Source organism: Rhipicephalus sanguineus, chromosome 4, assembly GCF_013339695.2.
Source record: "Rhipicephalus sanguineus isolate Rsan-2018 chromosome 4, BIME_Rsan_1.4, whole genome shotgun sequence".
Taxonomy (NCBI): Eukaryota; Metazoa; Arthropoda; class Arachnida; order Ixodida; family Ixodidae; genus Rhipicephalus; species Rhipicephalus sanguineus.
In genome coordinates, this window is record NC_051179.1 from 201,498,330 (window position 1) to 201,514,092 (window position 15,763).

The window sequence follows — 15,763 nt, forward strand, 5'->3', positions numbered from 1 at the left end:
CCTCATTTTCTGGCACCAGCTATTGCTTTCTTTCGGTGGCAACAAACGTATTTTTCAAAAGCTTTACGAAGGGAACGGGTAATCACGTATACGCCTGGAATTAGTCTAGTAACAGTTCGCGCTATTTAGTGCACGGACTCCAGGCTTGCGTATGATGTGCTACACAAGTGGACGGCAGTATGCACCAGGGAACATTACTAACATACTACCTAATAACATAGATGCTGCTACAGACAACCTACCACTACTAATGCTACTACTAATACTATAACTACTACCACCACCACTACTACTACTACTACTACTACTACTACTACTACTACTACTACTACTACTGCGTTGACGACGACCATAGGCGTGCGCAGGGGGGGAGGAGCAGGGTGGCGGCCACCCTCCCGCCCCCCTAGTCACCCATACATTGACTTAATAGGCAGGGTGCGCTGCGAAGAATCTTCGCTGCCCCCTGAAGGGGAACCCTGCGCATGCCTATGACGACGACGATGACGATGACCGCCAGCACAAGCACAACCACCACTACAATTAGACTACAAAATCAATTTATTTCAGGTATAAACACTTTCTTCTCCGCGTAAATTCAGAACATTAATGGCATACAGTGAACATTTAATGGCATACAGTGAGCATGCGCTATTACTAGGGCATGCTCCTTTTCATTTGCCTCCGTTAATTTTGTTCTAACCCTGCGATGTTAAACACGGAACAATGAGCACCCACCGCAAGCTGAGAAACAAGAACCAGTATTGTATAAGACTTGCTCACGCCAAACAAAGTAGCGCCTCGTTAGTACCTAATTGTTTTCAGTCTTGGAGCTTGAAGTGTGTATCCATGGGGCTCCTCCGGCTAAGGTTGCGGATCCACTCTCGGTCGGAAGTGCAGAAGCAGCGCGAGCCTTTGCAGTAGCCTGTAGTCCACTCGCCATGCTCGCGAACACACTGTCGCGTGCAGCGAATGCCCTCGCAGTACACAAGCTCTGTTTGAAATGTGAAAACAAAGCAGTCAGTGCGACAGGACAAAAATCACTCTTGAAATTCGGGCTCAACGCGCTCCAACTTGATTCTCTGTTTATCTCCGATTTTGAGAAATAAAGTATCGGTGCCCCGAACCCGCTCGTGAAATGGTTTCGCAAAATCACACCTATCTTAGTGTTACAGCGTTACTGACTTGATCCAATGAAAAAAAAATCATAGGTATAAGCCCAGATTAAAAAAAAAAAGGTCTGGCTCTCCTGCAAACGAGAGTAGATATAAGCATGAAATGGCTACCGGCAAATGAGAATGGCTAGAAATTTGATTAGCCACAGTCTTGTATGCATGTTCGCATCTCACTAAACTACACCACACTACACTGTGCACTCGTCCATGAACGCAGTTGTTTGCTGTCACTGAGTAAGATAAATCTTAGACATTGCCTAGCGCGCAGCCGAGAAATCCTAAAGACTGCGCACACAAGGCCGGCGCCAGCTCCCTTGGTGGGCCGATTAAAACGTCGAAGGTCGTCGGCTTGAGTGACTGCTTCGCGCGCGTTTTCGACGGAGCGCGTGCTGCAGGTGACTGCGTTTCCGAGTTGCAAAGAACACCGATTTATTCCCCAAGATGGTACACGCAATTTTCATGCTAAGGCACGTTGCCGGGCTAGTTGGTTGGGATTCATAATTCGTATGGCGTAGCGCACCACGACAAGGACGGAGAAAAGGGACGCACACACACAGCGCGCACACACAGCATTTTTATGTCGCGCAGGGCCCCATAGCACTGAGAAGACGATAGGCACCGCAAACAACAATAACTACAAAAAAGGAGGACGCCTCAAGAGTAGAACGCGACTGCGTAATCGTCTTCTCGCTTCTCGGTGGACACCTCAAGCATGCCGCCAGGGAAGGAGCGCGAGTAACACTGGCCGTTTAAAGCTATCCTACAATGCCAGCAGTAAGTATAGGCTTCCAAAGCAACGTCGAGTGGCGCCATTGCTCTTTTCGCAAATGGAGGCATCCACGGCCACGACACTGCCGCTTCCGCGCACACGCAGAGCTCTCGGATTGCATCTGCGGTGCGTCACAATATAACTCTTGCTGACTCGCTGTGCTCGGGCCAAATGTGGAGCGCATGAGCGCACGTGTCCTTGCCGCGGTCGCTGGCAAATCCGGCGAGCAACCGCCTTCGCGGGCGACGTCTAGCCCCAGAAACGCATAGCTCAGTGTGATGTATGCGATGGCGCCACGTGTTGAGCGGCCAGCTGAGCTGCCCAGTAAGCATGTGATCCGACTAACTATAAAGCTGGAATGTTTCGGCTGCCTCCCCGCTCATTTTTCTCTTCCTTTTGTACCGTTGTACTTGCGGCACGATGTAGCAATAAAGTGCTTGCCTACGTTCGTAGATTTAGGTGCACATTAAAGAACCCCAGGTGGTCGAAATTTCCGGAGCCTCCACTACGGCGTCTCTCATAATCATATCGTGGTTTTGGGACGTTAAACCCCAGATAATATTATTGTAAAGATGTTTATTGGGCGAGCCGAACGAACGAGAACCGCACCGAGGCCGACACTGCTGGCGTCAGTGTGAACCTCAGTGGCCGCTGTAGGATCGTAGTGGCGAAATATTGGTGGTGATGTTAGGAGACGACGGAGGGTGGAGAATGCACGGTCACACTCGGAAGACCATGATGAAATATCGGTGGCGCTGCTTAAAAGCTGGGTCAGAGGCGCAATAATAGAGGCGAAGTTGCGCACAAACCGGCGAAAGTAGGAGCATAACCCTACGAAGCTCCGTAACTGCTTCACAGTCGTCGGTTTGGGGAAGTCGGCGACAGCACGTATTTTGGCCGGGTCTGGAAGTATACCGTCCTTTGATACGACGAGACCGAGAATCGTAAGTTCCCGTGCAGCGTAGCGGCACTTCTTGAGATTCAGTTGGAGCTGCGCATTCTTCAGACACGTCAGGACGTGTGTCAAGCGTTCCAGATGCGTTGCGAAATCTGGCGCAAAGACAACAATATCGCCGAGGTAGCAGAGACAGGTCTGCCACTTCAAACCCCGTAACACAGAGTCCATCATGCGCTCGAAGGTGGCAGGCGCATTGCAGAGGCTGAAGGGCATGACATTAAATTCATATAGACCGTCGGGTGTCACAAAGGCTGTCTTTGGACGATCACCATCTGCTAGGGGCACCTGCCAATACCCCGAACGCAAATCTAACGATGAAAAAAACTCGGCGCCTTGTAAACTATCAAGGGCACACTGACGTGATTGCGGTTACAGTTTACGTGCGTCCATATAGTGGCAGCGCTCATCGGTTGCGTATCGGATGGCTCGCTCATCTGCGTCGAACTCATCCTGGGTGCCCAGTGCTAGTCGGGGGAGACTTCAATGCACCTCATCAGTCGTGGGGCTACCCTACTTCCAGTGCGAGAGGCAACATCGTGCTAGACACATTTACAGACGCGCACTTTGTCCTTTTGAATGCCCCGGCCACTTCTACACGTTGATGGTATCATTCCAGTGTTCGGCCGTATGCACCCGATCTCTCGTGGTGGTTGGGTATGTGTGCCGTTTCCTGGTACCGAGAACCAGACTGTTGGGGAAGTGATCACCACCCGTTGATAATTGGTTTGGCCGCGAATAGCCAGCGCCGCCTCCGCCGCCGATGCTACACAACCGACTGGGACTTATTCCGCAAGGAACTCAATGCCTTGATTGCAGCTCCATCGTCTGATCCGTTGCAGGTGTTAAGCAAAGCTTTACAAGCCGCCACGCAGTCCAGCTGGGTGGAGGAGAGCAGAACACCTCCAAATTTACATCTTTTGCGTCTCTGAGCAGCACGCCGTCGGACAGAATTAGCCTTAAACCAAGATCCGGCCACCGCTGAGCTTCGTGATAACCTCAACAGACTAACCGCAGCAGCACGTCGCTGCGAGAAGCGACTCTCCCGGGAACGGTGGATGGACTGGTGTGCGTCCCTCGGCCCATCGTCTTCATCCGCATCGACCTGGCGAACGTTCCGGAGCATGGAATTAGGCGCTCGCATGCCGGACCCAGCGCCCAGTGCGTGTCTATCTTCTAGATGCACGCCAAGACAGTTCGCTCCAGAAGTAGCTAAGGCTTTCTTCCCAGCGTACGACCAGGCCCCACCACGATTCGACTGTCCGTATAATCTGCCTCCGGAGGTTGGTGTGACTCCCAGCCAGTCAGACATCGAAGGCATGCAAGCGCCGTACACGATGGCGGAGCTGCAGGCAGCAATGGACCAAGCAAAAGTACGCAAGGCGCCTGGACCAGATGGGATCTCTTATGAAGTGTTCAAAAACACCGATGGCCCTGCCCTACAGTGGCTGCTGGACACGCTTAACGTAATTTGGACGACCGGAGAGCTGCCTGAATCATGGAAGCATGCCGAAGTGGTGCCGATACCAAAGCCAGGAAAGCACCCAGGCAACCGCTCTAATCTTCGGCCGATCGCTCTAACGTGTACGTTGTGCAAGCTTCTTGAACGCATGTTGGCGTCGCGTATCTCCTCGTGGTTGGAAAAGGACGCCTGGTACCATCCGGACTAGATTGGTTTTCGACCGCATTTGGGCAGCGAAGATGGCCTTGACCATGTGACGTCAATGGTGCTCGTGGGAGGGAGAACAAGCAGCATTCGAACCCTTCTCGCAATGGACGTTCAAAAGGCCTACGACAACGTCAGCCACACTGCCATCATTCGCGTAATGCAATGGCTTCAACTTCCGCCTCGTGTCTGCGACATCGTGGTGTCTTTTCTGGCAAACCGTACCTTCGGCATCCGAGTCGGCAAGGAAAGAACCGGGCACATTGTCACGAAGCGGGGTGTGCCATAGGGCTCGGTGCTGGCTCCGATACTCTATAATGTTGCCCTATTGCCACTCGCGTGGCAACTAGCAAGCATTCCAGATGCCTTCTTCATCCTGTACGCGGATGATTTGACTGTGTGGACACTACATCCAGACCTGCAACGCCAGCAGCATGCACTCCAGAGTGCTCTGGACAAGGCCTCGGACTGGTGTGCGCGCATAGGACTGACACTATCGGCCACGAAGACGGCGTTCATGTCTATCACCAACAGACGAGGTAGCCGTCGCCTTCTGCAGCCGCCTATTTGTTTGAGCCTAAATGGCCAAGCCCTGAGCACCGTATCCACTATCCGTGTGCTCGGAGTCGAAGTGGACGCATCTGGTTCCGCGAGTGCATGGGTTCGCTCTGCTCGTCGAAAGAGTGCTAATACCCTCCATCTTATTCGACGTACTTCTGAAAAAAAAATTGGGCAGATCTCACGTACCGTGGGAATCGATGTTATGTGAACCATGCGCGCAATGGTGACTGTACAGTAATTTTTCACATTGAGCGGAACGTTATGGAATGACGCTAGAGAAATATGGAAGTGCTATACGCACACTCATATGGTGAAGAGTCGCATATCTATTATATAACCAGTTGTTTACAGTTGTGTAACGATCGTAACAGCAACATGGGTGTTAACAACACCAGACGCGGTAAGCTGATATGCAGTGCGTATATTCTTCAATACTGGATAGCGCGAATCCGGACAGGACATAGAAAGAACACAGATGCACAGGACAGGCGTTACCCGCAACTGAGCTTCATTATGGCCAGTTTCCGTAGATATATACACAGCCGAGTGGCACGCGCAGGCGCGCTGCACGTAGGTTACAGTCACAGTTACAGTTGTTATGCTTATACTTGTCCGTTATTATGGAGAACACACGCACGTTTAACGAACCCGTGTGTATGTGTAGAAGGGGTTCTTGACAGTTCTTGAACAAGGTCATCGTCACCGTGATCAGTGTGCACCAGCAGCTTGACCGTACTTGTTAATCGGATCCGTTCGTGATCGCGGCTATGAGGAGGCAAGTTTAGTGAAGTACGAGGTCTAGTGCAGCTGGTGGAAATTGTGGATGCCTTTTACGATGGAATGATCTATAATGCCTCCTATCGTGGACGTGGCAGCGAGGTCTTTTGATGCTCTCTCCACATCCAATCCGTCTTTCACACAGTATAAGGACCAAGCGTTGTTGGGCCTTGATAAATCAATGTTGAAGTCACCTGTAATGATGAGAGGCCTGGTTCTCTCAGCAGATTAATTGTAGGAAGCACTGACGCCGTTATTGAGTAATCCACGTGATCCGCATTACGGACCACGTGGACGAGTGGATAGTAGTTGAGCGTCTTCCAAGGTGTTCTGTGTTCAGTTTCCTTACTTTCCTTTGTCCGCCGCTGTGGTGTAGCGGTTAAGGTGCTTGGCTGCTGACCCGAAGGTCGCGGGTTCGATCCAGGCCGCGGCGGTCACATTTCGATGGAGGCAAAATGCTAGATGCCCGTGTTCTGTGCGATCTCAGTACACGTTATAGAATACCCGGTGGTCAAAATTTCCGGAGCCCTTCAACACGGCGTCTCTCATATCATGTGGTGGTTCTCGGACATAAAACCCTAAGAATTATTATTATTATCACTTTCCTTGCGTGTCAATGTGTGTGTTCGCGGTTACTGTGTTGGTTGAGACTCTGTATCACCTGTGGCACATACCCGCATAACATTAACTCTGATTTACGGGTATGTGCCACACGTGACTGAGAGAAAGGGTTTCATGACGTACGCGCCAGGTATTTTGCGTTATTCATGTCATCCTCATCTGTGAATCGTGTTCGTCATACACTGATCCTCTGCTGTGCCAATTTTGGTATATTACAAGTTATGGAGACGACCAGGAGAGCGCCCAGACGTAGGCGGCTAGATAGATAGATAGATAGATAGATAGATAGATACGTAGATAGAAACGCCCAAAGTGCCTGAGGTTCGCTAAGAAATGCTTCGCATTTAAAAAATCACAGCATGTCCATGTGGTGTATGATGATGAGTGGGACGAAGCGAACTCGCGCTGCAGCACGGCGATGGCATTGGCGCGAGCGTGGTCCTTCTTGATGGAAGATATTGTGACTAGATTGTTTGAGAACTGCAATCTGTCGCACACACAACTATGGCTGAAACTGTTATCAAGGAAGTCCAGCTGGAAGCGCGCGTCGGCGCCTTCGGGCAGAGCCCGCCTGATGCGTTTTGCAGCCACTTCACGTGCTCGCACAGCCTCGGGCTCTGCCTGCCGGTACGCGCGCTTTCTCTCCGCTTCATGGTCCTTCACATTTTGAAGATCCGATTCGCGCCGCAGCCGTGCAGCTTCGGCCTCGCGGGCTCGAACGGCGGGGTCTTCGCGCCGCAGCCGCGCAGCTTGTCGAGCAGCTTCGGCCTCGCAGGCTCGAACCGCGGGGTCTTCTCGCCGCAGCCATGCAGCTTGTCGAGCAGCTTCCGCTTCGCGGGGTCGAACAGCGGAATCTGCTTCGCGGCGTCGACGTGCAGCTTCGGCCTCGCGGGCTCTAACTCAGGATTCTGTCTGCGAGCGCGCGCTGCCGCCGCCTTCCGTGCCCTCCGTTACGCAGCCGTGTCTTCCATCTGGCGACTCCGAGCTAAAGAGAAAGTGTGCCAAGAGGGAGCCTCATGGCGCGTTACTTCTGAGATGCTGTCTTCGGGTGTCGTTGAAAACACGAGACGTAGTAAAGAAGAAAGAACGTCACACAGGCGAACACGCAAAACGAGACTGTCACTCGTCAACGTCGTCTTCTTCTGCTACTGCATACCAGAACGCGCACAGTAAAGAAGAAAGAATGCCACACAGGCGAACACGCACGAGAGTCTCAGTCGTCAACGTCGCCTTCTTCTTCTACTGCATACCAGAACGCGCGCTTCTCACGAGCTAGAGGTGGCTACTACAACGCTACAAACAAACGGAGGATGGACAGACCCACGGCATGAGGAGCTTCGCCCCTAAATACCGGAGGTGCTTGCTCTCGAATGGCCCGTGTTTTAGTGCGGTAGATCCTGCAACCTCGGCTTGTTTATCAAGCTCAGTTTCAACGCCTGACATTGAGAGATTGGGACTTGCTCGAAACCGCCAACCGAGATGCCATGAGGGCGATCACATGCCTTCCTCGGATAACACCTATCTCCACCCTCCAGGCGGAAGCACAGCTCAATACTATCGACGAAATCGTACACCAGCGTCGAACGGCTCCCCACCTAAAAAGTCAAGCTGTTCCTGCGGCGGCGGCTCTAGCTCACTACTATAATTCAACGCCGCCACAGCCTGTCGCACCTTTGCCAGAACTTCAACCATGGCAGGCCAGCGACAACCGACCACTGACTCGCGTGCGACAATCCAAGCGACAAGCGGAACAGGAAGCCGTCGTCACTACCATCGACGACTCACTAGCGGCATACGTAGATGCAGTATATCGATAGCTGCGTTTTGCACACCAGCCTCGTATGCCGCACGTTACCTGAAACGCAACATACATGCTTCTATGTTACAGAGGCACCATTCCCATCAGTGTTGGCGAAGGTCGCAGCTATACAGGACGGCTTAACACTCATTATACACAAGGTGGATTGCTTGTCACTCAATAGGCTGCTTGTGTATACGGACTCCACGCAGGCAGTTTGAGAGTTGCGAAAAGTGACCAGCTCCCTAGATATTGTCACGTGGTCGTGACGTCGACGAAGACAGCAGTCGGCGTTTACAAGAGGAAACTGTTTATTTGGCCGAACTTGTGGCCGGGAAACGGAAAGTTGATTTACAGCAATACACACGGCATGCACTGATAGCGGCGAGCAGAGCGTCGACCGTCGATCACCCACGTTGGATCCCGACCGCCGCTGCCCACGTTGGATCCTGATTCATCATGGAAAGCGCCATCGTCAGTGACATCGTCGCACACGTCAGCTATAAAACCGCCCCTGTTGTCCCCCGCAAACTGTGGGCTCGGTGGCTGTGCTCCAGCGCAGACCACTAATCCGCTGTGTTTCGCCATGCAGGTCAGTGGATCGTATCTTTCTTTCGGGAAGAAATCCAGCAACTATTTTCTAATACAGCTGCCGAGCCCACGGTGCTGCGCTACAATTGTTGTCGAATGTGTTCATGTCGTGAAATGCTTGTTGCTCTTGTCGGGTGATATAGAAACCAATCCCGGCCCGCCTGATATTAAGGACGTAATGACTGAGTTAGGAAAGCTAACTGCTGGTCAATCAAAGCTAATCAACGAAGTACTCGACCTAAAAAACAAACTACTGGCAACAGACAAGACGCTGTACGACCTACGTAAGCGCATGACTGATTTAGAAGAACATTATAAAGCCATCTCAACCTTAAGAACCGAGCTAGATACAATAAGATCAGATACCACTCATACGGCTGGCCAGATCGCTCGCCTTGCTACACAGATGGAAGATGCCGAGAACAGGTCGCGTCGTAATAATCTCATATTTTATAACATTCCGGATCCTAACCCGAAGGAAACTTTTGCCGAATCCGAAGAAATCATCAGTCGCCACTGCAAAGAGCATTTGAACTTCATAGTTGATCCGAATCACATTGACCGTGCGCATCGTCTTGGACGCCATTCAGTAGGCCGTGCTCGGCCACTTATAGTAAAATTTAACAACTTCAAAACCAAGGAATCTATCCTTCGAAATGGCCCCAAATTTAAGGGCAGTAAGTTTAGCGTCGGAGAAGATTTTTCTCAGTCTATTAGATTTGCTCGCTAACACCTCATCGCTTTCGGCAAATCGAAATCTACGGCCTATTCTCTGCGCTTCAAAACATTGCACATTGGAACCAAACGATACGTGTTTGACCATTCAACTGATTCTGTTAAAGAAATATAGCAATTGCCTAGTCATCAACATGTGCCTTTCCGCCCTCAGCGCACCCCGCAATCAAACTTGTCGCTTTCTGCTATCTTCACTAACATACGCAGCTTCCTCCCAAAACGTGACATTATTTCTAATCTGGTTTCGTTATCTCGCAGCAACCTTCTAGTATTAACGGAAACGTGGCTTACAGGAGACGTAACGGACAGTGAGGTGCTTGCTGACCTACCAAATTTTCAACTGTTTCGAAACGATCGTAGGTCTACACGGGGCGGAGGGGTACTTGTCGCCGTGAGCCAAGATATACCCTGTACATTTGACAACTTTCTGTCCGATCTTGAAATCCTATGGCTTAAATGCCATGCTACACCTCATTCAGTCCTACTAGGCGTTTGCTACAGGCGCCCTCAAAGCCCCCCAGACTTCTCTTTCAAGCTAAGCAACATCCTAAGTGAAATAACGACCAAACACCCAAATATGCATGTAATTCTGTTTGGAGACTTTAATTTTCCAAATATCGCTTGGTCGAACCCGCCTACTCCAGTGGCTACATCAAGGGAATCGAACGAGTTCCTTGAGGTATGCCTAAACTATAACTTATCCCAAGTGCTCACAGAACCGACCCGTGTCACCGGTACCTGTCAAAGTATTCTAGACCTTATATTAACAAATTATCCCGAGGGTGTCTCATCCGTTGCGTATCTTCCCGAGATCAGCGACCATAAAGTCATTCACGTTGACTTCGTAATCAAACCTATCTTGACACGTACTGTTAAAAAAACTATTCGTTTATATGATAAGGGCAATTACGAAGCAATTAGTCACAAACTTACGCAATATTACCCTACTTTTGAAAGTGCCTTTCTTTCGCATAGCGTAGACGAAAACTGGTGCATTTTCAAAGAGAAACTAGGCAATTTGGTAGACAAATACATTCCCCAAATTAGCATTCGTTCCAACTTAGCGCAACCCTGGTTCAACAAAGCTCTGAAGCGATTAGAAAACAAAAGAAGCTTCTCTTCCGCGCAGCTAAGTTTCGTAACACACCCGAAGCGTGGTATAAGTACAAAGCAGCTGAAACTGCTTATCTGGAAGCCATACGCCATGCCAAACGTTCATTCTTTCACTCTGAAGTGCCGAACATGCTTAAGAACAGCCCGAAAAAATTCTGGCAAGTCCTTAACCTACAGGACACGCGCACCATTACCTTATCAAGCGAGTCAGGTGATGCCTAACCGACGCTGAATGTGCCCGTGTGTTTAACACCGCTTTTGCATAAGTTTTTACTCAAGAAATTGAACTGTCATTCTCTGTTCCCCATGCCACTTTTGAATGTACCATGCAACCAATTACATTTTTTTATCCGGCATTACATCCCTAATAGACAATATAAAGCTTTCATCGTCAGCTGGTGTGGATGAAATTACTTCTAAAGTTCTCAAAAACACTAAACACATTTGTGCAGCATATCTCTTTTTATTGTTTTCGCAGTCACTTTCAACAGGCATGCTCCCTCCTGACTGGAAACACGAAAAGGTCGTTCCAGTCTTCAAATCAGGCAACAAACACTCCCCATTAAATTATCGCCCCATCTCATTGACCAGTGTACCCTGCAAAATACTTGAACATATCATATACACCCATATCATGGACTTCCTCGATGCTAACAATTTTTTTTTCATTCATCGCAGCATGGCTTCAGGAAAGGTTTTTCCTGCGAAACGCAACTGGCTATGTTTGTTCACGACCTGCATGTAAATCTTGACTCTAACCTACAGACTGACGCCATCTTTTTAGACTTCTCAAAAGCTTTTGACAAAGTTCCTTATGAGCGTCTACTACTAAAACTTGCCGCGTTACATCTAAATGCCGATATCTTAGCATGGATCAAAACATTCTTAAGTAACCGTTCACAATCAGTCATCGTTAACAATCAAACTTCCAGCGCTACCCCCGTAACGTCAGGCGTCCCTCAAGGGTCCGTACTTGGCCCACTACTGTTTTTGATCTACATTAACGACCTACCATTGCATGTGTCCTCTAACATCCGTATGTTTGCAGATGATTGCGTAATTTATCGTAAAATTAACAGCGTTTCAGATAACACGTCACTTCAAGATGATTTGCGAAGCGTGCAAGAATGGTGTTGCCTGTGGCTAATGGAACTAAACCCTAACAAATGCAAAACCGTCTCTTTCCACCGCCGTAAAAATCCACTCATTTTCTCTTACCGAATTGCTAATGCCAACCTTGAATTGGTTCATTCTTACAAATATCTCGGAGTAACCCTTTGTAGTGACAACCTGGGCAACACACATTACGAACATCATTTCATCTGCTAATAAAACACTCGGGTTCCTAAAACGTCATCTGCGCCATGCCCCTCTACGTGTAAAACTACTCGCCTATCAGTCTCTCATCAGGACGAAATTAGAATACGCATCCCCCATTTGGAACCCGCGTCAAATACATCTCATCAATCAAATCGAGTCGCTTCAAAATCGAGCTACAAGATTTATTCACTGTAAGTACTCATATGACGTCAGTATATCGGCACTGAAAACAGAATCCGGATTATCATTACTCGCATCTCGTCGCCGCACTGCTAGCATTTGTCTTTTTCATAAGTTGTATTACAGCTCACTCGGCCAGCCACCATATATCCTCCCCCAGACACGCATCTCCAGTCGCACCAGTCACCCGCAAAAGTTGTGCGGCCGCGTGCGCGCACCGTCACTTTTTCGTCCTCATTCTTCGACCGGGCAGCAACAGACTGGAACGGCCTTTCCAATGACATTACAGCCATCACTTGTCCCTCAACTTTTTTGGCCACCTTAACAGATTACGTTGCACTGTATTAAAATATGGCTTTGATTTCTTTATGTATGTACCCACCCCTTATGTAATACCCCTTCAATGGGGTCTTTAAGGAATAAAAATGAAATGAAATGAAATGAACTGAAAAGCGGTCAAGCGCGTCGGCTTTTATACAGGCGCTATGGAGCTTTCCAGCAATATCGCTGGCGGCGGCGTTATCTCTCGACAAAGCTGGAACATTCGCGTACGGCGCGCAATCTTAACAAAACGAAATACTATAATCGTGAAGCTTCTCGAACACTGCTTCGCGGCCGGCGTCGAGCTTTGATAACCGTCCTTGCTGGTCAAACTCGAACACATCAAAATAAAAGAAGAAGCGGGCGTGGCATTGCCCCCTCTGAAAAAAAGCATCGTCCGGATGCTTGCAACAGAGCATGGAAAGGAAAAAAAAACAAGTGCATACACAAATAAATTACAATAACAAAGGAAAAAGTAGAGTTCCCAGGTTCGCTAATGCGCAAAAACGGCTTAAGGCGCACGACATGGACGACTTCAGGTCGTGCGCGGCGTCGCTGGGAGTTCGTAATGCCGTCCGGGACGACCTCGTAGTCAAGAGCGCCGTGACGTCGAAGCACCTTGTATGGGCCGAAGTATCGCCGGAGAAGTTTTTCACTGAGCCCACGTCGGCGTATCGGCGTCCAGACCCACACACGGTCACCGGGTTGGTACTCCATGTGGCGTCGTCGAAGATTATAGTGACGGCTGTCGACCCTCTGCTGGTTCTTGATGTGCAGGCGGGCGAGCTGTCGGGCTTCTTCGGCGCGTTGCAAATAGGCGGCAACGTCGAGATCGTCTTCGTCGGTGGCGGTTGGTAGCATTGCGTCGAGCGTCGTTGCCGGGCTCCTTCCGTAGACTAGCTTGTACGGCGTCATTTGCGTCGTTTCTTGCATGGCCGTGTTGTATACGAAGGTCACATACGAAAGGATGGCATCCCATGTCTTGTGTTCGACGTCGACATACATGGCCAGCATGTCGGCGATGGTCTTGTTTAGCCGCTCGGTGAGGCCATTGGTCTGTGGGTGGTACGCTGTGGTCCGGCGGTGGCTTGTTTGGCTGTATCTCAGTATTGCCTGAGTTAGGTCAGTAGTAAACGCCGTACCTCTGTCAGTGATGAGGACCTCTGGGGCGCCATGACGCAGGAGGATGTTCTCAACGAAGAACTTCGCTACCTCGGCGGCACTGCCTCTGGGTAGGGCCCTTGTCTCGGCGTAGCGGGTGAGGTAGTCGGTAGCTACGACGATCCATTTGTTTCCGGTATTGGACGTCGGGAACGGCCCCAGTAAGTCCATCCCAATTTGCTGGAACGGCCGTCGAGGTGGCTCGATAGGCTGCAGAAGTCCGGCTGGCCTAGTCGGCGGTGTCTTGCGTCGCTGACAGTCCCGGCAGGTCTTGACGTAGCGAGTTACGTCGGCGACAAGGCGCGGCCAGTAGTGCTTTTCCTGTATTCTTGCGAGCGTGCGAGAAACACCCAGGTGTCCAGACGTCGGGTCGTCATGTAGAGCCTGGAGGACCTCTGGTTGCAATGTCGAGGGCACTACGAGAAGAGAATCGGCTCGAAGCGGCGAGAAGTTCTTCTTAGGAGAGCACCGTTGCGCAAGAAAAACGACGTCAGTCCTCGCGTGAATACCTTGGGAACAACGGTGGTCCTGCCCTCGAGGTATTCCACAAGGCTCCTGAGTTCTGGGTCCGCTCGCTGTCGTTCGGGGGAGTCTTCGGTACTTATGGTTCCCAAGAAGCAGTCATCCTCCATGTCGTCCTGCGGCGGTGGGTCGAAGGGGGCGCGGGACAGGCAGTCAGCGTCGGAGTGTTTTCTTCCGGACTTTTAAACGACGGTTATGTCAAATTCTTGAAGTCGCAGGCTCCACCGTGAGAGGCGACCTGAAGGGTCCTTCAAGTTAGCTAGCCAACACAAGGCGTGGTGGTCGCTCACAACTTTGAAGGGCCGGCCGTAGAGGTAGGGGCGAAACTTCGATGTAGCCCAGATGATGGCGAGGCACTCCTTTTCTGTTGTGGAGTAGTTGATTTCTGCCTTTGATAGCGACCGGCTAGCATAACTGATGACCCTTTCGAATCCGTCGGTCTTTTGCACAAGGACGGCGCCGAGTCCTACGCTGCTTGCGTCGGTGTGGATTGCCGTGTCGGCGTATTCGTCGAAATGCGCAAGTACGGGAGGCGTCTGCAGACGTCGTTTCAATTCTTGAAATGCTTGAACTTGCGACGTTTTCCACCTGAATTCGACGTCGGCCTCCGTGAGTTGCGTCAGTGGCTCGGCGATCCGTGAAAATTCCTTGACGAAACGTCTGTAATAGGCGCACAAGCCGAGAAAATGGCGTGCGGCCTTCTTGTCGGTGGGCGTCGGGAAGTCGGCGATGGCAGCTGTTTTCCGCGGGTCCGGGCGAACACCATCCTTGCTGATCACGTGACCCAAGAACAAGAGCTCCTCGTACGCGAAGCGGCACTTTTCAGGCTTCAAGGTGAGTCCGGAGGTCTTTATTACTTGAAGTACAATTTCAAGGCGCCGAAGGTGTTCGTCGAAGTTTGAGGAAAACACAACGACATCGTCCACGTACACGAGGCACGTCTGCCACTTCAAGCCGGCCAGCACTGTATCCATAACCCGTTGAAAAGTCGCAGGTGCCGAGCAAAGACCAACGGGCATGACCTTGAACTCGAACAGGCCGTCTGGTGTTATAAAAGCAGTCTTTTCTCGGTCTCTCTCGTCGACTTCTATTTGCCAGCAACCGGTCTTGAGGTCCATCGACGAAAAGTACTTTGCGTTGTGTAATCGATCCAGGGTGTCGTCTATCCGGGGAAGGGGATATACGTCCTTCTTCGTGACTTTGTTCTGGCGACGATAATCGACGCAAAAACGTAGAGTCCCATCCTTCTTCTTCACTAGCGCCACCGGAGATGCCCACGGACTCTTCGACGGCTGGATGATGTCGTCACGTAGCATTTCTTCAAAATTGGCTAGCGCGAAAATGGACAAAGACTGAGAAGGAACACTGATGTACAGGACAGGCGCTACACGCAACTAAGCTTTATACAGAAACGTCTTCCTACATATATACACAGCCGAGTGGCGCGCGCAGGCGCAATGCACATGACAGTCGACAATGCTAATCAGGATCGGGATACCAA

General features: G+C 50.5%; 1 pseudogene; it reads left to right on the forward strand.

The window, feature by feature from the left end:
• Positions 1-8,818: 8,818 nt before the first annotated feature.
• Positions 8,819-9,991, forward strand: LOC119389168 (uncharacterized; annotated as a pseudogene).
• The last annotated feature ends 5,772 nt before the right edge of the window (positions 9,992-15,763 follow it).